This window comes from Rhamphochromis longiceps, linkage group LG23 (genome assembly GCF_057381845.1).
Source record: "Rhamphochromis longiceps isolate RC_006_pf linkage group LG23, R_longiceps_female_GT1.1, whole genome shotgun sequence".
Classification (NCBI taxonomy): Eukaryota; Metazoa; Chordata; class Actinopteri; order Cichliformes; family Cichlidae; genus Rhamphochromis; species Rhamphochromis longiceps.
The window spans coordinates 13,462,484-13,489,729 of record NC_140578.1 but is presented as its reverse complement, the minus strand read 5'-3'; the positions used below and the strand labels follow the sequence as shown (position 1 = coordinate 13,489,729).

At 39.9% G+C, this 27,246-nt stretch overlaps 1 protein-coding gene across 1 annotated transcript in view; it reads left to right on the top strand.

Annotated features, from left to right (window-relative positions):
- Positions 1–11,926: 11,926 nt before the first annotated feature.
- lpp (LIM domain containing preferred translocation partner in lipoma) overlaps positions 11,927–27,246 on the top strand; it is a 196,704-nt gene continuing 181,384 nt past the window's right edge. The window contains exons 1-2 of the mRNA XM_085398739.1: positions 11,927–12,081; positions 19,753–19,824. The gene's annotated coding sequence lies outside the window, so the exon portion shown is untranslated. The remainder of the gene's footprint in view (positions 12,082–19,752; positions 19,825–27,246) is intronic.

Here is a 27,246-nt window from a genome sequence, read left to right as displayed (position 1 = left end):
GTGATCCAGGGATAAACTTCCCATGAAGAAGCCTAAGCCTCTTAAGTGATACACAAATGAAAGCCAACAACAGGTCACACCGACTCAGAGGAAAACTTTGATTACTGTACTGTCCTCTTCCTGTCACTGGCAGCCCCAGTGAGGCGGAGAGAACCTGGGCAGCATCGAAGGAACAAAACAATAAAACAACATCAAGACTAACTAAGGTCCAAGCGGTCACCCCCCCTCTTCTTCCACCCTGAGGCTTATAAGAGGATGGCTTCTGTTGAGCAGTGTATGAGTGACCTTAATCATAGGGGATATTTGGGTTTTATTTGGCAGCGATGTAACGCACGCGGTCATCACTGCGTTCGACTGGCAGGCATAAAAAATGAGAGGGGGGCAAGGTCGGTTTGCAAAGTGTAATCCATATCATCCCGTTACAGAGGCTGCACATGCCGGTCGCCCCGGGCCAAACAGCATCAAACACATTTTGATGCTGATAATGATGTCGGATTATGCTGTCATCTGATGTAATTTCGGCCTGCATCAAATTAACAAAAGAGGGATCAACCGAATTCTTTAAAAGAGGCCTTTTTAAGTTGTTGTTGCAACCTTCTAGATGCAAACTTGAATTCATTTCATGTTTATTTTTATCCAGGCAAACTTATACATAACATATTTCTAGCTTGGCCTTTCCCTTGGAAATATAAGATCATCCTCGCCCGCCACAGCATGCCTCGCAGTGATTCTTATCAAGACTTTATATGAAATATTTTGACCCTGCTCTGTCTGGAGAAAAAATTTACACCTGCTTTATTTTCCAAAAAACCCCCAATTTAATTAAAACCCTTAGTACTCCGAGAAGAGCAGCTTGAATTTGTAGATAATTACCAAGCCTATCTATCAAGTGTGTCACTGTCATATTAATCATTTTTAACACTTAAAGATCTGAAATGTCTGATCTCCCATAAACGGTCCCCAGCATTGCACCGGTGCAGTTTCCTGGAGCTGTTTCAGGATGTTTGTGTTTCAGATAACCTTTCTAAAGGGAGTCGACTGCAGGTAATTATCACGTAAGCAAAGGAAAATACCTGCTTGTCATTTTCTCTTACCTGCTATCACGTTTTTCACATCTGAAATCTAGCTCCACTAGCAAGCAGCCTTTGTTGTGCCGACATGGAGCTTCCATCGCATCCATGGCTGTCGCTATCAGCTGTAATAAAGGTCACAAGAGCCAAATATAGTGCTTTGCATTAGCTGGCATTTATGGAGTGAAGAGAAAATACAGTGAATGACCCACGCAACGTGTGACAGGTGATCTGAAGTGACAGTCTGGGATTGTCTTTCTTCATGTAAACACACTTAAAAACAGATGTAACCACACTGTGATCTTCAGTATCAGGGATACAATTTGAGGGATTACCCCTCAATAGCCAAGACTGAGGTATAATTTGTTAGCAGAAACCGAGCCTCATCCCACAGGAAACATATTAAAGTCATCTGGATAGCTGCTGTATTTATTTTGGGCATTTTCAGTTCAAACTGAAAATCATAATAATAGTTTTAAAGCCAACAAGGAAAAGCTCCTTATGTCCTTCCACCTCAGCTACTCTGCAGTTGAATTGCAGCCCATAGGTAAAGTGTGGAACATCTATGATGTGGATCATTATTGTGGTTTGGGCGGGAAGGGGGTCATACATGTGTGTTTTCTGAAGGAAATCCCTTTTTGATTTGTCAAAATCGCTAAATCTAAAAAGTGACCACAATAGTAAAAAGTAACATGGCCACAACTGTTATTCCAGAAACAAACTTGAAGAAGACACAACTGTAATGTTACCTTGTTACATTAGTATTATTCTAATTTGTGTAGGGGTTTTTTGAAGCTCAAAGTGACCATATTTTTTTAAAAAATAAGCTAGCGCTAACTAGCTAGCATCATTAGCAAGCTGCATTCCTGAACTTTACAGGTGCATTGCACAGACACTGATGCTACAAACTAACAGACTGATGAAACAGTAGAATTTCACTCACCAAAACTGAAGCACAAATCTCTTACAGGGTCTGTGCCACACAGCAGCCATATAATTTAGCACATAACTGAATAAAAATGCTTCACAAGGCTAAAAGACCAGAAGGCCAAATTTCAGGTTCATTGCTGTTTTTGTTTGGAATCAGAAAGCATAAAACGGACCTTATAAAGTCAAGCCTTTTATGCTAATTGCTATTGTTTAACTGAAATACTGTGCTGCTGATTAGTTTGAATACTTGGTTCATCCTTGTGTGATAGCCAGGCGTTACTGGGCCAGTGGGGGAACCCTTGGATCTGTTGCTGCTGCGCAGCAGGGGAAACTGAATCGCCACAAAATAATTTCTAAAATGTATTTTTTGCTGTGAACTGCAGTGGACCTATTTTCTTTGTGCACAGAAGAGCTGGGTTGCTGATGCTGCTGCACTAACGGTTTGCTGCTCTCTGTGGATTTAACCCGCTGCATTTTTCAATATATGTACAGCTGTTACATGACCTATCATGGCTGCTGTCCAACCCCTATACTATAAATGTGGAATAAGACCAGTGATACTAAAGAGCATCATCAGATTAATTCAAACTGCTGCCCCTGACCTTGCTTACCATGGACATCACAGCTTAGCCTACTCATACTGCACTCTTTTAACTGTCCAGGACTCTCAAATGGCCAAAATGATTAACATTTAACTTATTATAAAATAAATTTCACAATCTAATTAACCAGGTAACACCAACACTTTATTATCTACATATTCATTACCTGATTTTATTTATTTATCAAATTCAAGCCAATCAGATGCCAACGCCAGCTCTTTCTGGCCATCTTAATCTTTTTAAACTTAACATTTTAAGTACTTAAATTTTTTTTACATGTTTTTCAAACTGCCTCTAGAAAATTATGTCACGCTGTCAGTTTCTGTTTCTCACAAATTTTATTTTTTTGTCTTTTATCCTCCATGATTTTCTATCCTATCAGCTTTTCTATTCTTTTACTGTAGACAAACAGCGTATGAATGATTAATGAGACTGTTGCAGTGAGGAAAATGTGAAGCTTTGCAGGGTTTCTGAGTGAACACAATGAACAAACAGTGACGTGTTGTAAGAATACTTTGGTGTATTAAATCCAGCTTTGTCCTGCTTTTGAGGTAAGTGATTACGATCTTTAAGCAGGCCTGAATGTTAACTTCACCTATCCTATTGTTGTTTAGTTTGGATGTTCTGTTGTTTTTACACAATGCCCTCAGATTTTAGGAATCTCCCAGTTACATTCCTACATGTTTGGAGTTTCACAGCACAAAAACAACAGCATTGTTTGTGGGCCGAACATGCTGGATCATCGTTATTACATCTGAGACAATAAGGCATTCCAATCTTTGCAAACTGAGCAGCAAAACAAACCTCCAGCTGCTGAATTCAAAAACTTGGAGCTGCACAGGATGAGCGTATTGGGAGTTGTTTTTGGAACAAGCAGTCGTCTCACTCGTCCGGCCTGTGCGACTTTCTCCTCTGTTTGCTTTTCTTTTCTCTGTATTTAGATGTTCATTATACACACATGACACCTCTGCACCTGACAGCCTCCAAACATGCTGGCATGTTGGATGTTGTAACTTTATGCAAAAACAAAAGACTCATTCTTCCTCTTGCAAATTAAAAGCTGTTCATTGGCAAAAAGAAAAAAAAAGTTTCTCTTGTTCAGTCAAGTGCACGATAATTTTGCTGCTACAGACTTTTTTGTGTGGCACAACTGATTATTTGTGGTGGCAAGCACTTGCTAACTGTCATCACAGATGCAGAATTTCGATACTGTTCAACCTTGCTCCGGCCGTCGTCCTTCTGTGATCAAGCAAGAAACTTGCTTTAAAGCCAAATGCCCTCTATGTACAGAGCAAAAACAGATTAAACACCCCTGCAAATATATCTGATTTTTCTGCCAGAAACAGTCCCGACCACCACCTCCACTTCCTACACTTGTAAATATTTTACGGTTTGGCACGAGTCGCTGCAATAGAAAATCTTTTATATCAACAGTAAGATTGCTCCTTTGTGTGCATGCGTATGTTCGTTTATATCTTTGGTTTTTAAAAATCAGTTTTATAATTGTGTTTCACATTGTTACTGACACCATGCTGTAAAAACAAAAATAGGTTTTTGGTTGATAATATCAGCCAGGCATTGTGCTTAACTGCTCTGCTGTGGGTGAGACGCTTAATTGTTTTCACTGGGGTGGGGTGGGGGGGAGAAGCCATGTTAAATGGTAAAAATCTCAAAAAAGATGATTTCGGGATACGACGACAAAATCCGGCTGCTTTAAACGCATTTCAAAGGTGCAGCGTGAGGCTCACAAGTATGCATCATTTATGCTAAAACCTTTGCTGTAGGCAGAGATTTCTCTGTCTGCAATTTTAATACATATTTACATGCTAAAACATAAGAATTAGAATTCATTAGTGTAATCTGAGGTCTGGATCTAGATCGGGAGTTGTTTGATTAGTAGCTTTGGGACATTGTTTTTGTAGTGAGTGTGCCTGTCTCCTACTTTTGTTTTTCCTTATTTGGCATGACTCTGTAATATGGTTGTGCATGAGGACTAATCTCTGCTATCTGAGCTCTAATTAACAGAGCGTGCATAGTTCCCAGACACATTTGTTGTTTTTGTTTCCTTTCTCCAAAGATCTCAGTGCTGTTTTTGTGCACATGCACTCCCTGCCTTCTGATAATGACTGCAGTCGGGAACCAAATGACATTATGTACAAAAACATCACTCCACTCGTGTTGGTTTCACTTGCCAGGATATAACCTGCATGACCTCATCGTCAGCCTCTAATTCCTGAAAACGGAGCCTTTATGAAACTAGGGGTGCAGTATTTAGATGACAGTTGGTTTCTTGTTTTCTTATTCAGCACGCAGGCACTAAATAGATCCTTTCACTCACACTTTTTTGAGGAAGTACACGTCGCCCGTGCAGCAGCTGCCTTCGGTATAATGTTTGAGTTTCACCTACTTCAGAGGAAGTGGTGTGGGGGAGAAGACGGTGTTACAACCAGCAGATAAAACAGGATATCCGATGCTGGAACAATTGAAACGCTAAAACTCGACACGAGATTGTTTTCCCTGTTTGTTGTAATTCTTGTCTCTAGTTAAAATGAGTAAAACAGGACCAAGTTGGATCAAAAACTCCAGTCTGATGTGTCTGCTGTGCTGGACTCTGCCTGTGAGCGCGTTTCTTCCCGTATGTTGTGGATAAAATTGAAGCCCATCATGTCTGTGACATGTGTAGCCCCAGTCCCTAAGTGCCAAACATCAAAGAACCCCTGATTTCCTCTAACCAAGCATGTTAATTGGGGTTTGATTGATAACTTGAGTTCACAGGCGATGGCAATGTGTCATCTAAACTGTTCCAGGGTGTCTTTGTGAAATCAGCTTTAAGAGTGGAAGAAGAATTACTGGCGGGCCCATTAAAAAATTGCCAGTGTACACACTTGCAAATAAGCTGTCACACATTACAAATGAGATTACCTTTTGCAGTTTCCCCTGGAAGTTTGAGATGAGTGGATGCACGGGTGAGACACTAAAATAGCTCAAATCGCTTGGTTTTTATCAGCGTGCTCGATCTGCAACCGCTGTTTATGCTTTCTTCATGCACGCTGAAAAAAGTATACTCACAGCTTGGAGCACAATGTAATCAGTCGCAGTGAAGTAAGAATTATGGGTGGAAAGATAGAGCTCAGAGTGAATGATTCCATTTTGCATTTGGCTTCCACAAAGATTTCTTTTAAATGTTTTCATTACCCCTCCTCGTTGAAATGAATCACCCCATCAGACTTACTTTTAACAGAGATAAGACAAACTATCTGAACGCGCTGGCATGTGCAAACACGACAGATACGCAGCGTCAATATTATGCTCGACAACAGTGCGAAACAGCTCTGAGAACAGAGTCAGGTGAAAAGCAGTTATTGTATTTGCATGCAATCACGAGCATGCAAACTAATTGTGTAGTTTGCATGGCAGAGCTCACTGAGGTCAGACAAAGCTCACATGAAGCGAAGCCTTTGTTGGACGCCTGGTGGCGGCTGGCTCGTGTTGGACATCAGAGGCGGCGGCGGTTCATTTCAGTGAAGCTGAGGATAACGAGTGCTCGGCCATTATGAACTACACAATGCTGGAGTAATATTCAAATAATAGTATTTAATAGAATAGTTTAAAAAAAATGTGGCATGCCATTAGTGACAAAATATCAGTTGGAAGCCTTTTTCGTGGCAGAACGAGAGGACTGGTGCTAATTAAATAATTACATAGGCCCTTATGTGGATCATAACCAGCTTTAAAGATATTAGTTTTTTTAGCAAACCTTTTTTTTAAACATTTGGCTGTTATGTACATGTTTTTATGAGTTTGGATAATAATGATGATGATGTCTCATCTCTTTTCATTTTCATATAACTCACTTATCTACATTACTTAACAATAAAAAATTTAGAAAAGGTATATAAAAAAGGGACATTATACAAGGATATTAGAAAGCTTAACAAGGTTTCTCAACGTCAGTTCACAAACGCCGTACTGAAGTTGTGTGTTGAAAACCCAGCCTCAGTACAAACATGCTAATTGAATTATTTAACATCGTAGGGCACCAACAGGGGAAATGCCATGTTATACGCATTTCACTCAGTCACAGTATTGTGAAAGACTTACTTACTTGTGGCATATTTAAATATATTTATAAAAACATGCAACTTTACTTTGCAGCATTAAAATTTTCCTTCTACTTGGACGCTCAATCAGTATAAAGGTCAAAAGGTCAAATAAAGATAATATAATTAGTAGCCCAGTTTCATCCAACCGGATGGTTTAGGATGAAGGGCCGCTGGAAATTAGCGATTTTGGTGAAGAACTTTTGTCCTTAGAACTGATCTCAGAGCATATTACGGAAACTAGCCAGCCAACAATTTAAGGCTTCAGTTTTTGCTTGAAGCGATCCAAAATTAGTGAAATTTGGTTATTTTAATTTCAGCATTGGCACGCTGGTTAGCACAGTAGCCTCATAGCAAGAAGGTCCTGAGTTCAGTTCCACCATCAGTCTTTCTGTGTGGAGTTTGCATGTTTTCCCCGTGTTTGCGTGGGTTCTCTCCAGGAACTCTGGCTTCCTCCCACAGTCCAAAGACATGCAGTTAGTGGGGATAGGTTAATTGAAATCTCTAAATTGCCCATAGGTGTGAATGTGAGCACAAATTATTGTCTATGTCTATGTGTTAGCCCTGCGACAGACTGGTGACCTGTCCACGGTGTACCCCGCCTATTGCCCCGCAACCCTGAAAATGGATAAGCAGAAGTGAATGGATGTATATTTCAGATGCATTTTAGCCATAGACCCTATAGACAGATATATATTTGGATATAAAGAAAATTCTGGAAATGTTGTCAAATAAGCAACAAAAAAGGCTTCAAAGCTTTCAGTGTTTCAATGTTTTATTGAGAACAATAGGTCAAATGACTTTTTGTAATATGAAAGAGGTTACCATTAGGAGATCACAGTGCAAAGAATAACTTAATATTTCCATATTAAGGAAAAATATTTCAAAGGAAAAATAGTAAAGCTTTCTCTCAGGGTCACAAGTTAATGTTACTGAACATATTTGGCAGGTTAGTTAAATCTTGTAAAATAGATTTTGATAGTCATGGGACTTCCTGTTGAAATAAAGGTCATGAATAAAAAAAAGGTCTTCCAGTAACTTCAAAACAATGCACTGTAACCACATTCACTGTTGTATGTTATACTGTATCCATAACAGCTGCTGTTGTTATAGTATGCACTATAACAAAGGGCCTGTTGCAAATGCTTCACATGCACAAAATCACAAATATATGTTTGAGTATATATTCGATTCTGTTATTACAATGACACTATAAAAATGGGATTTTTTTTAAAAACACTAGTATTGAACAGAACCATCTTTAATGCCACTGTTGAACTACATTAACATAAACTGTGTAGGATTTATACTCATTAGCTTTGTGTGAGCTCTTACAGGTATTTACATTTACAGGTAATTATTTCTGTCAGTGTAAACTGGTTTTAGTCACATGCTTCATATCTTAGTATCAATATGACAGTGGCCAAAAACACATGTGCGCTACTGTGTAAACAACAGTTTGAACAGACTGAACACAGAAGTCATGAAGCAGCTATGAAACAATTACTCAAACTGCTCACTGTGTGACACAATCAGAGCAAGCACTGACGCCTTTTTAACGTATGCAGACTACAACCCAAAATGCACTGGTTCAATCTTCTGCTGTCACTCGTCGATAAGTAATATTTCTTCATACATCAGTAATATTTATTCTAATAGTTAAGAAAAGAGTCGCCGAAAATAACGAGCGCTGGCTCATTCTCATGGTTCCAGAAGGCAGACGGTGCGTGACAGGACATGCGAGCACTGCAGCATGCAACACGCAGAGTTTGAATTTGAATCTGTTCAGATTATAAAATGTACCAATTCACACCTCACTGGTTGAATGCTCTAAGTTAAGACTGATACTTGCTGAGCTTCTTCCTTTTTAATCAGCACCTTGAATTTGCAAAGTCATTTGTCCGCTAGTCTTTAGCAGGTACCTTAACAAAACCTTTTGGAAGTTACGGCTTGTGAGACAAGCAGAAAGTCTCCTGTTAAGACCAGCTGGACACAGTGCTGCACAGTTTATTGCATGGCTGTTAAAAATAGATTGTATTTCAGACATGGGAAGAATATGGGAAACATATATGCCATAAATATGCACAACATCATGTAAAAGTCAAATTATTGGAGATTATGTATCGGAATTTCGGGAGCGGGACCACGCCTCCAAACACGCTCCTTCCGGTTGTCATCTATATAGGTTCCCCCCAGTTCTGCAAACTGTTCATTTTCATTTACGTGCCCCACCCTCCCTCCCTCCTTGTTCTCAATTCTTTAACTTCTTCACTCCTATTTAGTACATGGGGATCTGCCAGGCCCGGGAGCCGTCGCCAGTCCTCTTCGAGGCCTTCCCCAAACCGCAGCTCAATTCATGTCCAAGTATTCACCTTTACCTACTAAAACGCTGTCAAACCTAAAATGAGGACGTGGGCCCAGCTAGTGAAAAGAATGTAAATCATTAAGCTAGACCCCTGTGATCGTGTTAAGGATAAGTGGTACAGAATGGATGGATGGAGTGTGAGTGAGGGATGTGTCTCGACTGCAGGCAGACCAGTTTATTTTATTTCTCTTTTAACTTAATTAATGAATTTCAGTCATTTTTGTGTGTGTTTTGTTTTTGATCAGCGCCTGTTGTGTTAAATATGCAATATAAATAAACTGACCCATGTTATGTTGTAATAAGAGTAAAATATGGTTTGCCACCATCTGAATGGCCTCATATGTTGCACTAAAACCTGTGTATATCGTTCAGCACTGATGGTGCCCACACAGATGTGCGTGTTTACCAATGCACCTTCTTATCACCGTGGATGCTCACTGTGTGCTGATGGCAAACCCATTCCTTGATAAATTTATTTATTTTAAAACTCTTTTTTTCTTTTTTGGGGGGTGTAGTTCTCCGTCTCAGTCCATCTTAAATGACCACAGAAGGCAGCAGCGTTTCTGAGCCTGAGGGTCTCTATTTTTCTTTTGCATGGTAGCGTTTAAATGACATCTGCACAGCAGCGATGTTCACTGCGAGTTATCAGAAGTGTGTCTGAGCAAATGTGGTGATTTCCTGTCAAAATCCTGTTTGCTTTGCCTCATATGGATGCTGTGAATCTTATAAAGACATAATATATCATGGGAATATGTAGTTCTACATTTGAGAAGTGTACAAGCAGACATTGACAGAATGGTGAAACTGCACGTATCCTTTCTTCTAAAAGCCAAGCCTTAATATCTATGGGATGATATATCTTTTTTTTAAAATATCTATTCACGTTACTAATTAACTTTACTAGTTATGAGACGTTCTACTTGGTATGTTACACAATCTTTTCAGCCTTTTGTTGGCCCTGTCCAAAGTTCCAGACACTAGTCACGCTATTTGGCAGCCATGTTAATGCATCTGGGCAACTACATGTTTTAAAGCATTATATATGGTTACTTTAATTTACTTTACTTTAATTTTTATGGAGTTTAAAAATTACGTGTATGAAAAATGCTTTAAATCCTTGCTGTTTCCCCTGAAAGTTGAATATCTTTTTACATCTTTGCGATTGCTGAATTCTTCCAAAGATTTCAATTTAGGATTCTTGACTGCCATCTCTCTTTATTATAATGTTGCTGCCTTGTTTGAACTTTATAAGTCATGATGAGCTTATATACTAAAAAAACACACACGTTTCACATATGATATATATATCATATCAGATATATGTACTGTGTTTATTTTGTGTCTAAATTTAGTTCTTTACAATACAAAGAAGTATATCTTAGAAAAAATAAATAAAAATGCAGTTACACTGACAGATATGCATCACAAGTCACAGTAGCTCTACCAAATGACACTCATACAAAAAACATTCTTAGTCGAGAAAGTTTCACTTCCTGCTTGGTTAAACCAAGAAACAACCTCAGGGTCCAGCTTTAAGTCAGCTCCCATGTTAAAATGTCTAACTTTACAGCAGAAATAAACATGTTTACTGCCTGATACAAAAAAAAAACACCTTTGGTCTCCATGGATAATTTCCTCCTTCATAAAAACTATGAATTTTCATATAACTCATCCATCTAGAATCTACAGTTATGAGAATAGCCACTTTGACTGACAGGTGTGCATGTAGAAGACGCTGACTAGGCCTTAGATCCTGTAAATGGAGTGACCAAACTGAACTGCTGTTAGTGCTGTTAGTGGCTTTTGGAGCATTTTTAATAGAAAAATATTGTGACTTTATAGGTTTCTTAATTTGCACTAATTAGCAGGTATCTGTGTGTATCTGTATTGCATCCACACAGCTTATGAATGATACTTAATAATGAAGCTAGTTAGCATTAGCTGATAACTTTGCACTCCATCCTGTCATCCAAATATGCTCATTTGTGTTTCCAAAACAAATAAATAGAAACAAGAATAACATAAAGGTGGCCAAAGTACTAACAATAGCCAAGCCCATCTTTTATGTACAGCATATACATGAGGGTTGAAGTATCGAAAAACATCAAAGGGAGGAGAGAAAATATAAAAAGGTAACTTTAGCTAATGCTATGTCTTCTTAAAATCCCAGTGCTTCTATAATAATGACCCAGAAGATCACAGGTCTTCCAAACTTACACATTTGTTTGGACCTCTGGCTTGTACCTCCTGTCACATCTAATGTCTAACTTATGTGATTACCTGTGACAGGTTAAGTAATCATCTCACACTTTGCAAAGGCATCCTGTGGGCTGGACTGGAAAGCATTTGGAGTGCTGGTTCTGGCCCCCATGTTTCTTTTGTAGTGATACAGCCCGTGAGAAAACCTGGGATAGAATCTAGGCTGTCCCATATTTTGTATTGTCGGCTGAAGATGAGCTTGACAAAGTTTTGTGTTATTTTTTAAACATTTTGTATTTATTTGTTTTTGGTGATGTCAGATACTAACAGGCAGAGGTTGTTGTTTCTGCAATATGACAACAACACCTCGAATAAAGAGAGTGAAATATGCAAACAAATACCACAAGTTAAACCGGACCCTTATTTGGAGGGCCACTTCTGGCCCCCAGGCCACATGTTTGACACCAAATCACTGCACACTCTTCTTTCATTTACATTTTAAGGGTTCTAAGTATCGGTACGTTCAATTTTTCAGTATTTATTAGGATGACATTTTATTTGAGGAGAAAGCCTCCAGCGTGGACCTTTGCCTGACTGCAGCGTGCAGCTGTGCGCACAGACCGGAGATGTGTGCGCACTGAGGGCCGTGCTGTTTTGGCCTGCTGCCTTACATGGGCAAACCTCTGAACTGACTCAGACGAGCTGGAATTTCAGCGTGACGTCACTGCCTACAACTCTCCCAGAATTTGGATCAAGTAGTTTTCACTGTTTTTGGTGGGATTTCAGCCCCTGTGTTAGGTTTCCTAGAAAGCGAGGTAAGTGAAACTATACGTCGCACCTTTTCAAACATACGGGCGGTTTCCGGTGCAGTTTGACGTGTTGCTGTTAAGAACCCGGCTCTGGAGCAGTTCGTGCTCACTTTGTTCGGCCTTGTTGGGATGTAATGTGGATTTTACTGCAGCTCGGACGGGTTCACAGTGAGGGCGTGGACTCTGTACCAGAGCCCGGGCCGGTAGGACTGTGACACGGGGAAACTAACAGAGCTAACTTGTCGCTAGCTAGTGCCGAGCTGGACTCAGTCATGCACAGAAAACACGTTCAAACACTGTGAAGCGGCTCATTTGGCTAAACGAGACTCGGGGCGTCTCTGCGGGGCTCCTAGATTTAGCACAGTGGTTTACTGCAGAGCAATGCGGAAGACACCAGAGCCCCCACAGAGCCCTCCATCAGAAGGGAAACATGTCGCTGCTTTTTACTTTAGAGCGCCCAGAAACTTCCGTTTACTAAAAAATAGTTATTTGTATCGTCACTGTTGCTGCTTGTTGGACTCGTTTGCCTCGAATTCGCCACGTTGTTCGAGTACTTTTCATAGCCGCGTGTGTCACAAAGTAACACATCTGTGCTTTGTTGGCGTTATTGCTACAGAAGTATCCTTCACAGCAGGGGAGTCAAACTTTTTAAAGGCGAAACAATAAAAAACAAACAAACAAACCCAACAACAACAACTATCAATGCGAATCTGTGTTCTCCACTTTGGAAAGAAGCCTTTATGTTGTCGCTGATGACGTCAGTGACAATTTTGACTGTACTGTCAGGTGACGGTACTTTTGAGCGTGGACACATTTTTTTTCCGCTTTAGCATAAGCGCCACCACCTTATAACGTCTATGCATCCCACTATCACCCATCCTAGTTGGATCATCTAGTGGGCACTTTGAGCTCAGTTGGGGGCCACTCGAGGGAAAAAATAACAAGAAAGAAAATAAAGTTTTTATCATTAAACCATACACCACTGTCAGTTCAGTTCAGTTTTATTTCTATAGTACCAAATCACAACAACAGCTGCCACTAGGTGCTCAGTAATGTAAGGTAAAGACTCTGCATTGATACTCTGTAAGTAAGCACTTGGCAGCAGTGGGAAGGAAAAACTCCCTTTTAACAGGAAGAAACCTCAGTCATAACAAGACTGGACACAAGGCAAAGGGGACAGGATAAAAGACAGAGAGCTGGAGATTAAACTGATTAAATGCGAAGTGGCGAGAGAGTGGTAAAGAAACACTCAGTGCATCATGGGAAACTTCCAGAAGCCAGGTTTATTGCAGTGTAACTAAGGGAGGGTTCAGAGTCCCCCGATCTAGCCCTAACTACGTGCTGCACCAAAAAGGAAAGTTTTAAAGTGAAACTTTTAAAGTAGAGAAGGTTTCTGTGTCCTAAATCCAAACTGGAAGCCTGTTCCACAGAAGAGAGGTCTGAAAATGAGAGGTCTGTCTCCCATTCTACTTTTAAATATACTAGGACCCACAGTAAGCCTGCAGTCTGAGAGTGAAGCACTTAACTGGGGGGGATGATACTATGAGATAAGACATGGCCCAATGATCCATCATTTTTTCATCTATTACATTATTTAAATGAAGGAATATAGTACAAAAGTCAATGTTATGCCTGCCTGCCATGGGGATTATGTTGGATTTATGGTTTTATGGTGGTGACACATTGTAACTGCAGACATTTATGAAGTCCAACCTTGTATGCACTTTCATACACATGTATCAGTGCAGCCTGCATTCACTGCAATTGGCCTTTTGGCCACCACTGTCGTCTGCTACGTGTTTCCAGCTTCTGCCGCCATTTTTCCCATCAACTGGAAGAGAATGAATCAACTCAAAGAGACAATTAGTTTGTCTTTCGTAAACAACACAGTCAGGCATTGGTGTAGATATTTATTGAGACTGGGAAGCTCAAGTGACTGTTTGTTAGCCGTTTGTGTAATTATTTTACAGTTTGGAACTGAATGTATCAATCGGTCAGTTTTCTAATGCTTATATCCGGGTCCTGGGTCACAGAGGCAGCTCTCCACGCAGAGATGTCCAGACCTCCATCTCGCAGCTACCTCCTCTAGGCTGTGGTAGGCTCTGGTACTGACACTTAGACATAATCTCCACAGTTTGTCTTGGGTCTGCTCCAGAGTGTCCTTCCTGTAAGATATCTGAAACATTTCACCTCTGAGGTGTCCAGGAAGCACTTAGTCAGTTGTCTGAGCCACTTCAACTGACTCCATTTGATGTGGAGGAATATCAGCTCTGCTCCGAACCACTTCTGAGAGACTGAGATCCTCACCCTTTTTTCTCTAAGGGAGAGCCCAGACATCCTCCAGGGAAGGCTCATTTCTGCTGCACAGACACAAACTAGGCAGGTTAAAAGTCCAGCATCGATCATAATGAATAAAAATACTGCATCATTTCTTCTTCTTAGAAGCATAAATGAAAGCATTTTATGATCATGTGTGATTGCCTCTCTATAGTCCTGTATTCCTAATCTTCTGTTGCAGCACCAGTTAAAACTGTTGCCTGTCATTCCAGCTGCATATCTGTTTTGTGATCATCTTTGGGTGGGATATATACTCCTGTTATGACCTGGACAAAATGGATGAATAAATCTGCTTTGCATTCCCACATAAATTCCTTCTAGATTGAAGTTTTGCAGTGCATAAAAACCAACAAAGTGGAACTTTAAAGGCTAAGTCCCACATCTACTTCTCTATAATTCTGCTGTTGTATGGTTTGACAGGATGATGGTTTTAAAATGCAGATGCAGTGTATGTAAGATTGTTTCATGGTAAATGTATGGGTCTCTGCTTTTTACATTGTGTGTTTAACAGCCTTTTGAAAGGGTTTCAGACTCGCATAGTCACAGGTGACGCAACATCTCCAAAACGGTTGTTAACTGGTGTTGTACATCAATAAAATATGAAGAATTAGTTTACCCGACTAATATTTGTATCGGTGACTGGACAGGGCAGTAACATTCAGTTGTCAGATAATAAGTCATGCACATCCATATAGTGTACAACAAGCCAGGCTGTAAACCAGAGAGGAGTGCTTGTGCAAATAGTGGCCAGAGATATGGACTTTTCCCTTGCAGATATGTTTAAAAATGTTTGGTCTGTTGACGTAACCAGTACTGAGGCAATACCTCCGTATTTTGCTTCAAGATTTCCTCAGAAAGTTGACTAAACTGAACCCTTTTATACCTAAATGGATCTGACGTCATCTTCCTCTTTGTGAGTGAAACAAGAATCTTGGTCCAGGCTGTAGGTATTGTTCTGCCTTGGAATGAAAAATAAATCTCACTTTCTTCTTTAAAAGACTGAATTCAAACTTTGACTTGGATGTGAATTTCAAATCAATAACACCAAGGTCCCTTGGGAGAGCTGTCATCAAACTGAATACATCTGCGTCGCTCCGACACATTTTCTACTCAGGCAACATTAAACGAAACTGTCTTTAAAATCTCTAGCTAAAAAGAACTCGTTTGACAGCGTTGATGATGTTAAACTTAAAAGATGAGTGGCTCTGCTGCCTTTGAGCCTTGGCCCCCCTGGTAGTTTTAGTCAAGTTATTCCACTGTTTGTGTTTCTTGACATATTTTAATGAGAATGTCCTTCTCTGAAAGAAACGGCACCAGTTTTTCATACTCACACAGCACCTCTTTTAGAAAACACTACCTCTATAAGCTGTGATAAACCAAGGATCTTCTAAGGCTGTAGATAGTTAATTACAATTAGTGTTGTTATGAATGGCGGTTAGCTTTGGCAAGCTGATCCTGGGTTCGAATCCACCATCAGGCCAGAGCCTTTCTCTGTGCAGTTTGGATGTTCTCCGTGTGTCTGTGTGGGTCTTCCTCAGTACTCCGGCTTCCTTCCACAGTCCAAAGACAGCTTTCACTTTGGGTTCTTGGCTAGCTTAGTGTTAGCATTGGTGTCTGGCTAGCCTAGCGTTAGTATGTTCTCTGGCTAGCTAAGTATTAGCATGGTGTCTGTGCATAAAGCCGAAGTTGTGTTAGCAGCTTAATGCAGCTGTTCCCGTCCTTTATTCAGTTTCCACTTTACAGTGGAACCCCAACTTACGAAATTAATTCATTCCCGAGGGTCTTTCGTAAGTCGAAAATTTTCGTAAGTTGAAGCACCCATTGCACCTTTTAAGTGAGGCGATGCTGAACGATAGGCTATAGGCTAATTGCTAACTAGAACAACAATAAGTCGTTCAAGTGGAACAGCGAAACTCAAGTACGGAAGCCAAGGGGTTGTCACATGATTTGGAAGGCATTGTAGGCATTGTAGGCTCAGCCAATCAGAGCCCGCAGATTTCGTTACACGGGCATTTTGCCGTAACACGGGCAGAAATATATTGCCGTTCAGTGCCTTCGTAACTTGAATTTTTCGTAATATGGGGTATTCGTAAGTCAGGGTTCCACTGTACTATCACGCTCCTGTCCTTTTGTGCAGTAAAAAAAAGTTATGTCCATATCAACATTGTAGACGGCGTTGCTATTTCCTCCACGCCCTGTGAACTGAAATCATTGGATTGTAGTGCAAGTGCAACAGGAACCACTAAGCATCAACAGGCAGCTAGACTAACAATTCCAAGGAACTGAACTACTAGATTCCTGATTCCCATCCCTAGATCCTGAAGGACATTTGGATCTGAATGGGTCAGTGATGTTTTCTTGAGTGGCTGAAGACACCATCTCCCAGTTTTTCATACTCCATACATTTCTGAATCTGCATCCAGATCTTAATCAACTCAAAACTCATCATTTAAATTTGGGTCGATATGAAACTTCCTTAAAGGATGACGAATGGGTTTATTGTTATTGCACAAAAAACGATAAAATTGATGCAAATATGTTAAATGAACACCAAAGATCGCCTGGGACCGATAACAACACAGTTCCCCACCAGCCCCATGATGCAACCTACACAGCATAGCATAACATGTCTGTGCCTGTTTAAGACTTCTGCTGTTTTCTCAGCTTGGGGTGTGACATGTAGTGGGCTGGTTTTCCCAATACTCCTATCTGACTCTTATTTAATCCAAAAGAATCCTGTAGGATAATTCGGGGTCGTCCCCTACAGCTGCAGGGCTCCTTCAAAGCTAAAACCATTTCGGGGGGATTTTTATTTTGTAAGTACTTGCGGTATCTGTTTGATGAATTTTATTAGTGTTGATTTCAGATAGAAATACACACTTGAACCCAGACAATGCTACTACTAATAATGCAGTCTACGGTATATAACTAATGTCCATTCAGCATAACATTTAAACAAAAAGTAGCATAAAGGTTTAATTTTTATATCTCATGGAGACGCAAGTCATCAGTTTGCTGTTTAATGTAATGACATCTTTGGAAAATCACCATTGATAGTTTTTTGGGTTTTTTTCTTTTTCTTTTTCTAGGAAAATAGGTCAAAAACAGAGTTTTTACAGTTCCAACAAGCTTGAAAGTCAGTATTTGGTGTGACCACCTTTATTCTTCAACACAGCCTGAAAGCTTTCAGGAAAGCTTTCCTGTTGTTTCTTTAAGTAGTATTCAGGAATAGTTCTCCAGGCTTCGTAGATGGATGTTTCTCCCTCCCACACTGTTTCAATAATGTTGAGGTCCAGGCTCTAGGGAAGCCAGTCCGTGACTGATAGTGTTCCATTGTGTGTTTTTTCTATTCAGGTGTGATTTTATTGCATTGGCAGAGCGTTTTGAATGAAGCTGTTACCAATCTTTGAAAATAGTGGATCAAAACTTTACTTTTCTATGACAAGTACAACATCACTGGCTGAAATGGAGCCCCAAAACATGACAGAGCCTCTACCGTGTTTTATAGATAGCTGCACCCCATTCCAAGATGTGCCAAGATTTAATCTAATTGCTATTTAGGAATCACCTTGTTGGTGCAAAATACAATTTTATTTCCATCCATTTGTATGGCAAATGTATGAAAAATGCCAACTCTTTGGCATTTTTCATGGATTCTGCAAAAGAAATAGGAGCAAATGGTGTTTTTTTTGCCACAGGCTTCCAGTAACAAAGTCCCCAAAAATACAATTTAAAAGTGGTTCTTTGCTTTTATGTATAGACCCAACAGCAGTCCATCCATTTAGTTTGGTGCCGTTCTTATCCTTGAATGATTCATAGATCAATGTTAAGTAGCTTAATAAACAAACAACCAAAAATCATTCATCTGAAAATGGTCAGGTACGAGGACTGGACTGAAAATTAGTAAAACAAAAAAATGTTGAAGACCTTCAGAAAACCCTGGAAACCTTTGCCCTGGAGCACTTACATATCATACAAACACAAATACATATCAAAAGCCAAATACTTTATATATTAAAAGTACCTACAGAAACCTTTTTAGTTAGCATACGATGGTATGACCTCCAGATTTAAAAGATTTGATAAATGTGATGGATCAGATCTCTGTGCTGTTTTAACTTTCCAAATTCGTCTGTGATGCCTCACCAGTGCACCATGCAGATCTTGTTTGTCAGTAACTCTTTCACAGTTACACAACCAGATCCCATAATTATAGAGCGAGCAAGCTGACATTATCAGTAGATAATATAGTTTAAGTAACTCATCTGATAAAAAGCATGATATGGATTGCGTAATTTCTTGGTTTGACATGCATATTAGTCACTGGTAAATGGACCAAAACCAGTGTAAAATGCAGCAATACAGAAATTAGCCCTTGTAAATGTGTTTGTAGCATACATATTTTTGCCCATGTGACCTCAACCTGGATAAGCAGTAGAAAATCTATGTACAATTACCATGAATAAGAATTAGTATATAAATAAGTTACCGTGTTAATTATTCCATTATTACAATCTTCATTCCTGTTGGCTAGTTAATAGTTGTTTTTTTTTTAAGCTTAAAAATGTGTGTCACAGCCCGTCTTTGGTTGCAAGATGATTTTAATTTTGAGCCTTGCAGTATGGCTGTTTTGGAGGGACTAAAATATTATCACAATTTTTTCACCCTTTTATCTTTCAATTCAGAATTAGGTTTTAGCCTTTTTTTTTTTTTTTTTAAGTTTTGCTCCAATTTTGGCTGGATAAATTGGACATTCAACATTTTTGAAACCATCAGACTTCCATCTGATGGTTTGGTACAATCAGATGGAAGTCAGATCAGCCAAGCTCATTGAACCTGTCTGCTGGAGTATGTAGTGTCTTAAATTTGACGCCTAATCCCTACAAAGTAATGAGATGCTTTGACTTGAACACATGATGGCCAGTGCAAACAAATTGGTCCTTCACCTGTCAGGAGTGCATTTATATTAAATTTTAGTCTGTTAGTTCTCTATGCTAAATAATTGTTGTGCTGTGGTGAAATATTTTCTGCGGTGTCACTTGTCAGCATTGTTGTTCCCGCTCTACATCTTTGCTATGAAGTATTGCTCCCAGAGGGGTGACAGGTGTTTGACAGACTCAAATTTAAATGGACAACCAGCGCTTAGGTTCATGCACGATTTATAGGAAGCCTGCCCAAAGTTCATCTTTCTGCTGATGAACAACACAGTCATGGAAAAAAAAATGTGTGTGAGATGACAGGACCTACTTACCATGCCAGTGTGGGTCCTGCATAGCACAATTAAAGTTGTGTAATCCATTTGAGTAACACTGAGGATTTTTTTTTTTTATTATTTCTCAGTGTCAACAGACTTCAACATACGGCTTTCATCGTCTTCCAGAAACACTACAGCGACGTCAAAGTGGAGAAAAAGTAAGAGAGCTTTTTTGCTTTGCTGAGTTTTACCTTTTTACATGTTGCTGTTTTCTGTCACGTGGTTCTACAGGGAGTGCAGAATTATTAGGCAAGTTGTATTTTTGAGGAATAATTTTATTATTGAACAACAACCATGTTCTCAATGAACCCAAAAAACTCATTAATATCAAAGCTGAATGTTTTTGGAAGTAGTTTTTAGTTTGTTTTTAGTTTTAGCTATTTTAGGGGGATATCTGTGTGTGCAGGTGACTATTACTGTGCATAATTATTAGGCAACTTAACAAAAAACAAATATATACCCATTTCAATTATTTATTTTTACCAGTGACACCAATATAACATCTCCACATTCACAAATACACATTTTTGACATTCAAAAACAAAACAAAAACAAATCAGCGACCAATATAGCCACCTTTCTTTGCAAGGACACTCAAAAGCCTGCCATCCATGGATTCTGTCAGAGTTTTGATCTGTTCACCATCAACATTGTGTGCAGCAGCAACCACAGCCTCCCAGACACTGTTCAGAGAGGTGTACTGTTTTCCCTCCTTGTAAATCTCACATTTGATGATGGACCACAGGTTCTCAATGGGGTTCAGATCAGGTGAACAAGGAGGCCATGTCATTAGTTTTTCTTCTTTTATACCCTTTCTTGCCAGCCACGCTGTGGAGTACTTGGACGCGTGTGATAGAGCATTGTCCTGCATGAAAATCATGTTTTTCTTGAAGGATGCAGACTTCTTCCTGTACCACTGCTTGAAGAAGGTGTCTTCCAGAAACTGGCAGTAGGACTGGGAGTTGAGCTTGACTCCATCCTCAACCCGAAAAGGCCCCACAAGCTCATCTTTGATGATACCAGCCCAAACCAGTACTCCACCTCCACCTTGCTGGCGTCTGAGTCGGACTGGAGCTCTCTGCCCTTTACCAATCCAGCCACGGGCCCGTCCATCTGGCCCATCAAGACTCACTCTCATTTCATCAGTCCATAAAACCTTCTTGAGATATTTCTTGGCCCAGTCTTGACGTTTCAGCTTGTGTGTCTTGTTCAGTGGTGGTCGTCTTTCAGCCTTTCTTACCTTGTCCATGTCTCTGAGTATTGCACACCTTGTGCTTTTGGGCACTCCAGTGATGTTGCAGCTCTGAAATATGGCCAAACTGGTGGCAAGTGGCATCTTGGCAGCTGCACGCTTGACTTTTCTCAGTTCATGGGCAGTTATTTTGCGCCTTGGTTTTTCCACACGCTTCTTGCGACCCTGTTGACTATTTTGAATGAAACGCTTGATTGTTCGATGATCACGCTTCAGAAGCTTTGCAATTTTGAGACTGCTGCATCCCTCTGCAAGATATCTCACTATTTTTGACTTTTCTGAGCCTGTCAAGTCCTTCTTTTGACCCATTTTGCCAAAGGAAAGGACGTTGCCTAATAATTATGCACACCTGATACAGGGTGTTGATGTCATTAGACCACACCCCTTCTCATTACAGAGATGCACATCACCTAATATGCTTAATTGGTAGTAGGCTTTCGAGCCTATACAGCTTGGAGTAAGACAACATGCATGAAAAGGATGATGTGGACAAAATAATCATTTGCCTAATAATTATGCACTCCCTGTAGAGCTTGGTTGGAAGGTTAAGTGTACTAATTTCCACACTAGAAACGTAGGGACTTAGTCCTGGGTCTGAACTTCATGTTCTACCATAAAAGCAGCATGCCCACAATGAAGCTGTAATGATGGGCTCAGTGTTAAACAGTACAAGGAGTTACTTGTTAATCATTGTGTTCCTTCCAGTGAGGATTCCTATGAACTTGTTATTGCTCTATTATCTTCGTGAGCTTTTGTACATCAGGTGTAATGTCACTTATCAGCAAGCCTTAGTGTGGAGACAAGTGAGTCGTGCAAATGCAAGAAAAAACTTAACATATTAGCCGCCACTTCCAAAATACATCGCAATCTCCAACTTGTTTTGGTAGTGGATGTGCATTGTGGGTAATGTAGGCATTACGAATAAAAAAGAATGCTTGGAATCATCTTAACTACTTCCACAAAGGAGGCTTATGTTTTTGGTAGCATTTCTATATCTTCAAGAGATCAACTTTTCGAAAAGTCTTGTGATTCCGATAACTGGAAAATGATGTAGGAGCTTCAGATTGATACCATAGATGCATCTACCAAAAATCTCAGAGACCTCGACCTCCAGGTCAGGGTAAGCTTTCTAAAAATCTTGTATATTGTGATAACTTGAGAACAAGACGATAGCAGATATGGTGGACACACCTTTAGGTTCATTAGGTTCATCCAGCACAGACTTGGGGAATAATTTTGACCATAAAGCATATCTTACAAGGTAAACCACTGCTTCCAGACAGTCTTCCACTTCTTCAAACCAGTAAGCGCTGCAGGCGGCCTTGTGAACTTTTCTTCCTTCAGATAGATCTTGTTGACTGAAGCGTGTCTAATAATTGTCTTGGATTGAGTTGAACTAAATAACAAGTGACTTTGGGTGTTTATGTGGGTGGAAAACACACCCCAGTAAAGGAAAGTGGTGAACTTCATAATCAAAATGAATGTTAAAAAAAAGTGATTGTTTTCTTTTTATTTTGTTTGCATGATCATTTTCTAATGATGCCAAAATCAAGAAAAAATCGGACTGTCATGGCCGAATGCTGGTTGTAGGAGTCTTCTCTGTCCTCTGTGAATTGCAGGGTCATTGTAACCAACACCTGTGTCAGGTGGAGCTCCAACGTGTCAATCTCACAAGGCTGCAAAGCAGAATCGGGATTACCATCTAAAGTCCAGGAGGGACAGTCACTAGATAGGCAGCTGATTTTTGCTTTGAGATTTATCATCAAGTATTACTTAATGATTTGTTTTGGAAAGCTTGGGTGCGCCTCCGTGCTGCCACCTGATGCTTTCAAGTTTTGTGCAAAGACTGAAGTTGCATCAGACTGGCTTATAAGCGCCTTTACGTCTTTGCATAAATGAGTCGTGAAGTTTTTAAGGCTCTTCTGTGTTTACATTGCAGCTGCCTTCTCGTGAGGCCCCATTTAGCAGTCTCTTTTAATATCCTTCCAAACATGCACTTGGAGTTCAGCTTCCTAAGAAAGTAATGCAAATGCCAAAAGAAGGGCAGAGCTTTACTTTAACCTTGTAGACCCTTCATATCACAGATGTCTCAGGTGCACATTATTTACATATGTGGCATTAGAGTCAGGGGGAAAGCTTTGACTTCTCATTTAACTGTTCAGACTGACTTTGAGTCAGATTTCTATGAAGTTTGTTACAGAAAACGATTCCCCGCATTAGAAATGAGGGAAGCAAAAACAGAAAATGACTGTATCTTGAAGTGTCAGTGAATGGTCTTCTCCTGTGGGATTTGAATGAAGTGGGCTGAGCTGTTTCAGGAAATGAGCACTCTCAAGCCAAGTTGCTCCTCAATACACTTCCAGTCCATGCAGGGCGTTGTAATGTTCTCTTCTACCGGCTGTTTAGCGGCTGACCTATGGCACTCGTGGGGCGTAATCAGACTTTAATTACACCCTCTTAATCACTTGAAGACAATCTGTGCGACAAGACCGCTCCTCACAGCACGTGGGCTGTTTTTACCTGCTAATCTGGCCCTGCTTTCCTGGTTAATAGGGAGTGAATTATATTGATATTCACTTTATTCTGCATTTCTTGGACATTCCTGTACTTTTGAGGCCGCTCATTTTTTCTTTTCTTTCTTTCCTTTTTTAAACTATATTCTCTTAAATATAAGAGCAAGCTCACACTGTCACCCATCTTAGGTCAGACTCAACCAAAAACAATGTGAAAAGTCTCTACAATCATCATTATTATTCCAAGTGAAAGGTATGCACCGCAGAACTGGCTCCGTGGAGTGACTCTGGCTCACAGAGTATGGCATTCCAAGCTAAAAGCAAACCAAACTGATATTGCCCTCCAATACCGTCTTCATATTTTCTCCATATTTGGAAGTGTTTACCTCCTCATGATGGTTGACAGAGGTTGGATGAGGGGATGTGAGTCATTTCAGCTGCACAAGGCTTTCTGGGGGTGAGAGGAGTCTTCCAAGTCACTGCCATTTAGTGAAGCTAGCAGTTTGTGTGCCTCAGTGATCTAAAGAGAAACTGTGAGTATCATTATGTGCTTAATTTATAATCTAATCACTTGAAAGGAGCTTAAGTAGCAGTTTCACACATGTATTTTTTTGCATAAAATGCGTTTGCTTTTGGGAAACCTTTATCATTATTATCATAATATGAAAAGGTGAGGGGATCGATTTGGATTGTTTCTCTGGCTCACCAGATATTTTCAGAAAATGTTTAAAAAGTTCAGATGAGCGCAGCGCTCCAGTGACACATTTTTCTTACTGCGAGACTGACTTTGTACGCAGATGTCTCAGTTATGCCAGAAAGTTAGAGATGAAGGTGAAAAATGCAAAAAAAAGTGTTATGTCTGACCAAACCGAACACACATTTTTGGGGCAGAACTTTTTAAATAGCCCAGTATGTTTTCCTGTAGCTGTCCTGTGGTTGAGTGTGAGTGAGTGAGGGGCAGCTCAGGTCATTGAAGAATTCTGGTTTTGCAAACAGCCACTCTTACTGATAGCTACACCTTAACAGGTCTGACCTCCCTCCTGGCTCTTACTTTCACACTTCAAACACTTAATGGCAGCTGCCTGGCAGTTTTTTTCCACTTCACAAGTCGAGCAAGAGGTAAATGATTTTACTTTGCTGCGAGGGCTCAGGCTGCTGATTTTAGTGATGGTGTGGTCTGATTATCTAATTACTTCTATCTCTAAATTACACTGGGACTCTGTAAGCCTTTTAACCTGAGAGATAAACTGCCTGCGTAAATGTTTCCTTTTAATTTGTGTTTTATTACATGCCACTGAAAATATGTTTGAAATGATTATTTACACCGTTTAATGTTAAGTAGCTTCTGCCTTTGTGGGAAAAACTTCTCTGAGCCATGGGGGTCAGACACGTGACCTTTTAGGGTGTCCTGAGATATCTGGTGACAGATATCTAGTAGGGCTGCTCAGTGATGGCAAGCATTATACATACAGTGAGAATCCAATTATTTTCTAATGTAATAATTCTGATAATTGTTAACTTGAAATTTTAAGTAACTGAAAAGCAGACTGATTGGCTTAAACCTCAAATGCGTGTCTATTGCAGGAACCTTATGAAAGGAGAATCAAAAGCCCCGGCTTAGGTGGTAGTGTTATTTATTTTAATGATAGTTGTAAAGTGGCATCAATATTTATAGGAAAATGACCTAATCAGGGTCTTTTTAAGAAATTTAAGAAAATTTTAAGTCTGTGTTATCTTGCTAAGCAAAAGTTTATATATTTTAGTGGAATTTCTGACTATTTAACCAATAAAAATGTATTTTTTCCCTTGATTTTCCTTTGGGGGAAGGACGAAACCTCCTTGAGGGAAGCTCTAAAATTTAAGCAGAAAAAACCTCAACCAGATTTATAATTATCTTAAATAAATATTGAGCTCCAGCCCTGGGCTTTTTTGGATTGTGAGCCAGCAGGGAGTGAGCGTTGGGGGGTTTTTATGATGTTTTTATTATAAACAAGCTAAAACTCTTACATGGGTACTGTAAAGAGGGACAAACAGAAGTTTCTTCAGTATTCCTATTAAGAAGAATGAGATGGCTGATCAGTTTTGCTGGTTTAATAAGCAGTGACACGTGCCGATCACGGTGTTACATCAGTCTTTAGGGGCATCTCTAATACTCTTAAAATGACTTAATCTGGTCTCGGTCTTCTTTGCATATCCTTAATTTCAAGATGCTGGCGCACCCAGATTGGAGGAGATTGCGTGTAGTTTTTTTTTCTTTCTCTAAAGTCAAGTCTTCCAAATGAATCTCGTCAACAAATTAAGGCATGATTAACAGGAGCAATTACACTGAGGAACCAGCTGAGTTGAGGAGAATCAAGCTAAAGTGGAGGAGATTATCTTTCCTATTAACGAGAATCACTTTAGGGTTTGATTGCTTTCTGTTTTTCTGTTGAACTCCTGTTTACTCTGTAACTAATGATGTTTTCTTTACAGCCATTTTCCTGTGCTGCTTAGACCTTTAGAGTGCAGATCAAACTCACACGTTTGGTGCGGCTCCTGTTTTCTCCTGTGGCATCAGAGATGATGGACGTGACATATTCAGGAATTAGTCAAGCTTTGGAACTTGTGCTTTTTGAGGAAAATCAAAATACGCAAATCTTTATTCATATGTCAGAATGTGTGTGGCTGGGCATCTTGATTTAGGGGTTTTCCTCGCAGCTGAGGCTGAATTTTCTTTCTCTCGCACTCGTGCTGGATAGAGTGAGTCAATAAACAATGTCCGATGCATTATTTTTCAGGACAAGTCAAAGCTTTGGCCGCACCCCTCATTTTATTGTTGATTTGGCAGCATGCTGGTGGCCTTTATCATGTTTGAACACCAATCATCACCTCAGTTTAAGGTCTTTGGCCCTTTGAAGTAGGTTTTCCTCAACACTTTGCCTGCATTAATTGTCCGCGTTTCCATTGCAAAACAAGGCCCGCACCCTGCGCTTACTGTTGTGATCCACCTTCTTGTTTGGCAAGTTGTCAGATTTGTGTTGACTTGTCTGGGCCAGGCATACGCCGACATATTTCATAATAATCGAGTCTCCAACTTTTGCTTAAATTTACTGTGTTTCGGTTTTGTTGTAGAGCTCAGACTTTCCCTCCGTACGCTGCCAGTGAACTCTCGGCTCCCGAGGCCTGTGGCCATGAATTGTGTTCTCTTAAGTTCAAGTTTGGATTTTTCCGCAATTTGTTAGATTTAGTTTGCCTATAAATTTAGAACAAGAGCGGTCAGTGTGTGCATACCTCTACCTCTACCTAAACTGAAAATTCACTGCACACCATGCAGGAGGAAAACTGGACCCAGATTAGCTTGATATTTAGAACATCACCATGATGTGTCCTTATTTAAATCGGATATTTATTCCAACTTAAACGAGTCCAGTTTTACTGGTAAACGATTCTATCCTAAAATCTCTTCATACTGATCCAGGTTGACTCAGAAATGTCATCAATTCTATGTTGGGCCAACTGCCATCTTTGACAGGATCTTCCTTTTTCAGAGGTAAATATTACCATATAAAAGAAGCTCAATATATGTTGGTACTTTTAATTGATCATTTACAAAAAAACATTTGAAAGAGAAGAAAAAGGGGGGAAAAAAAGAAGCAATTTAGGGCTTATAAATACAGAAAACTCCAAAATTTGACCCATCAGGGCGAGCTGAAAGGAAAGAAGGGAGGCCCATCTCTAAAATGATTTATTGAAACTACTTGGGTTTTTTTTTCTTTTAAAGGCGCTGTTTTCTGCTTGAGTAGAACAAAACAATGTCAGATTCCCTCTCGTGCTCT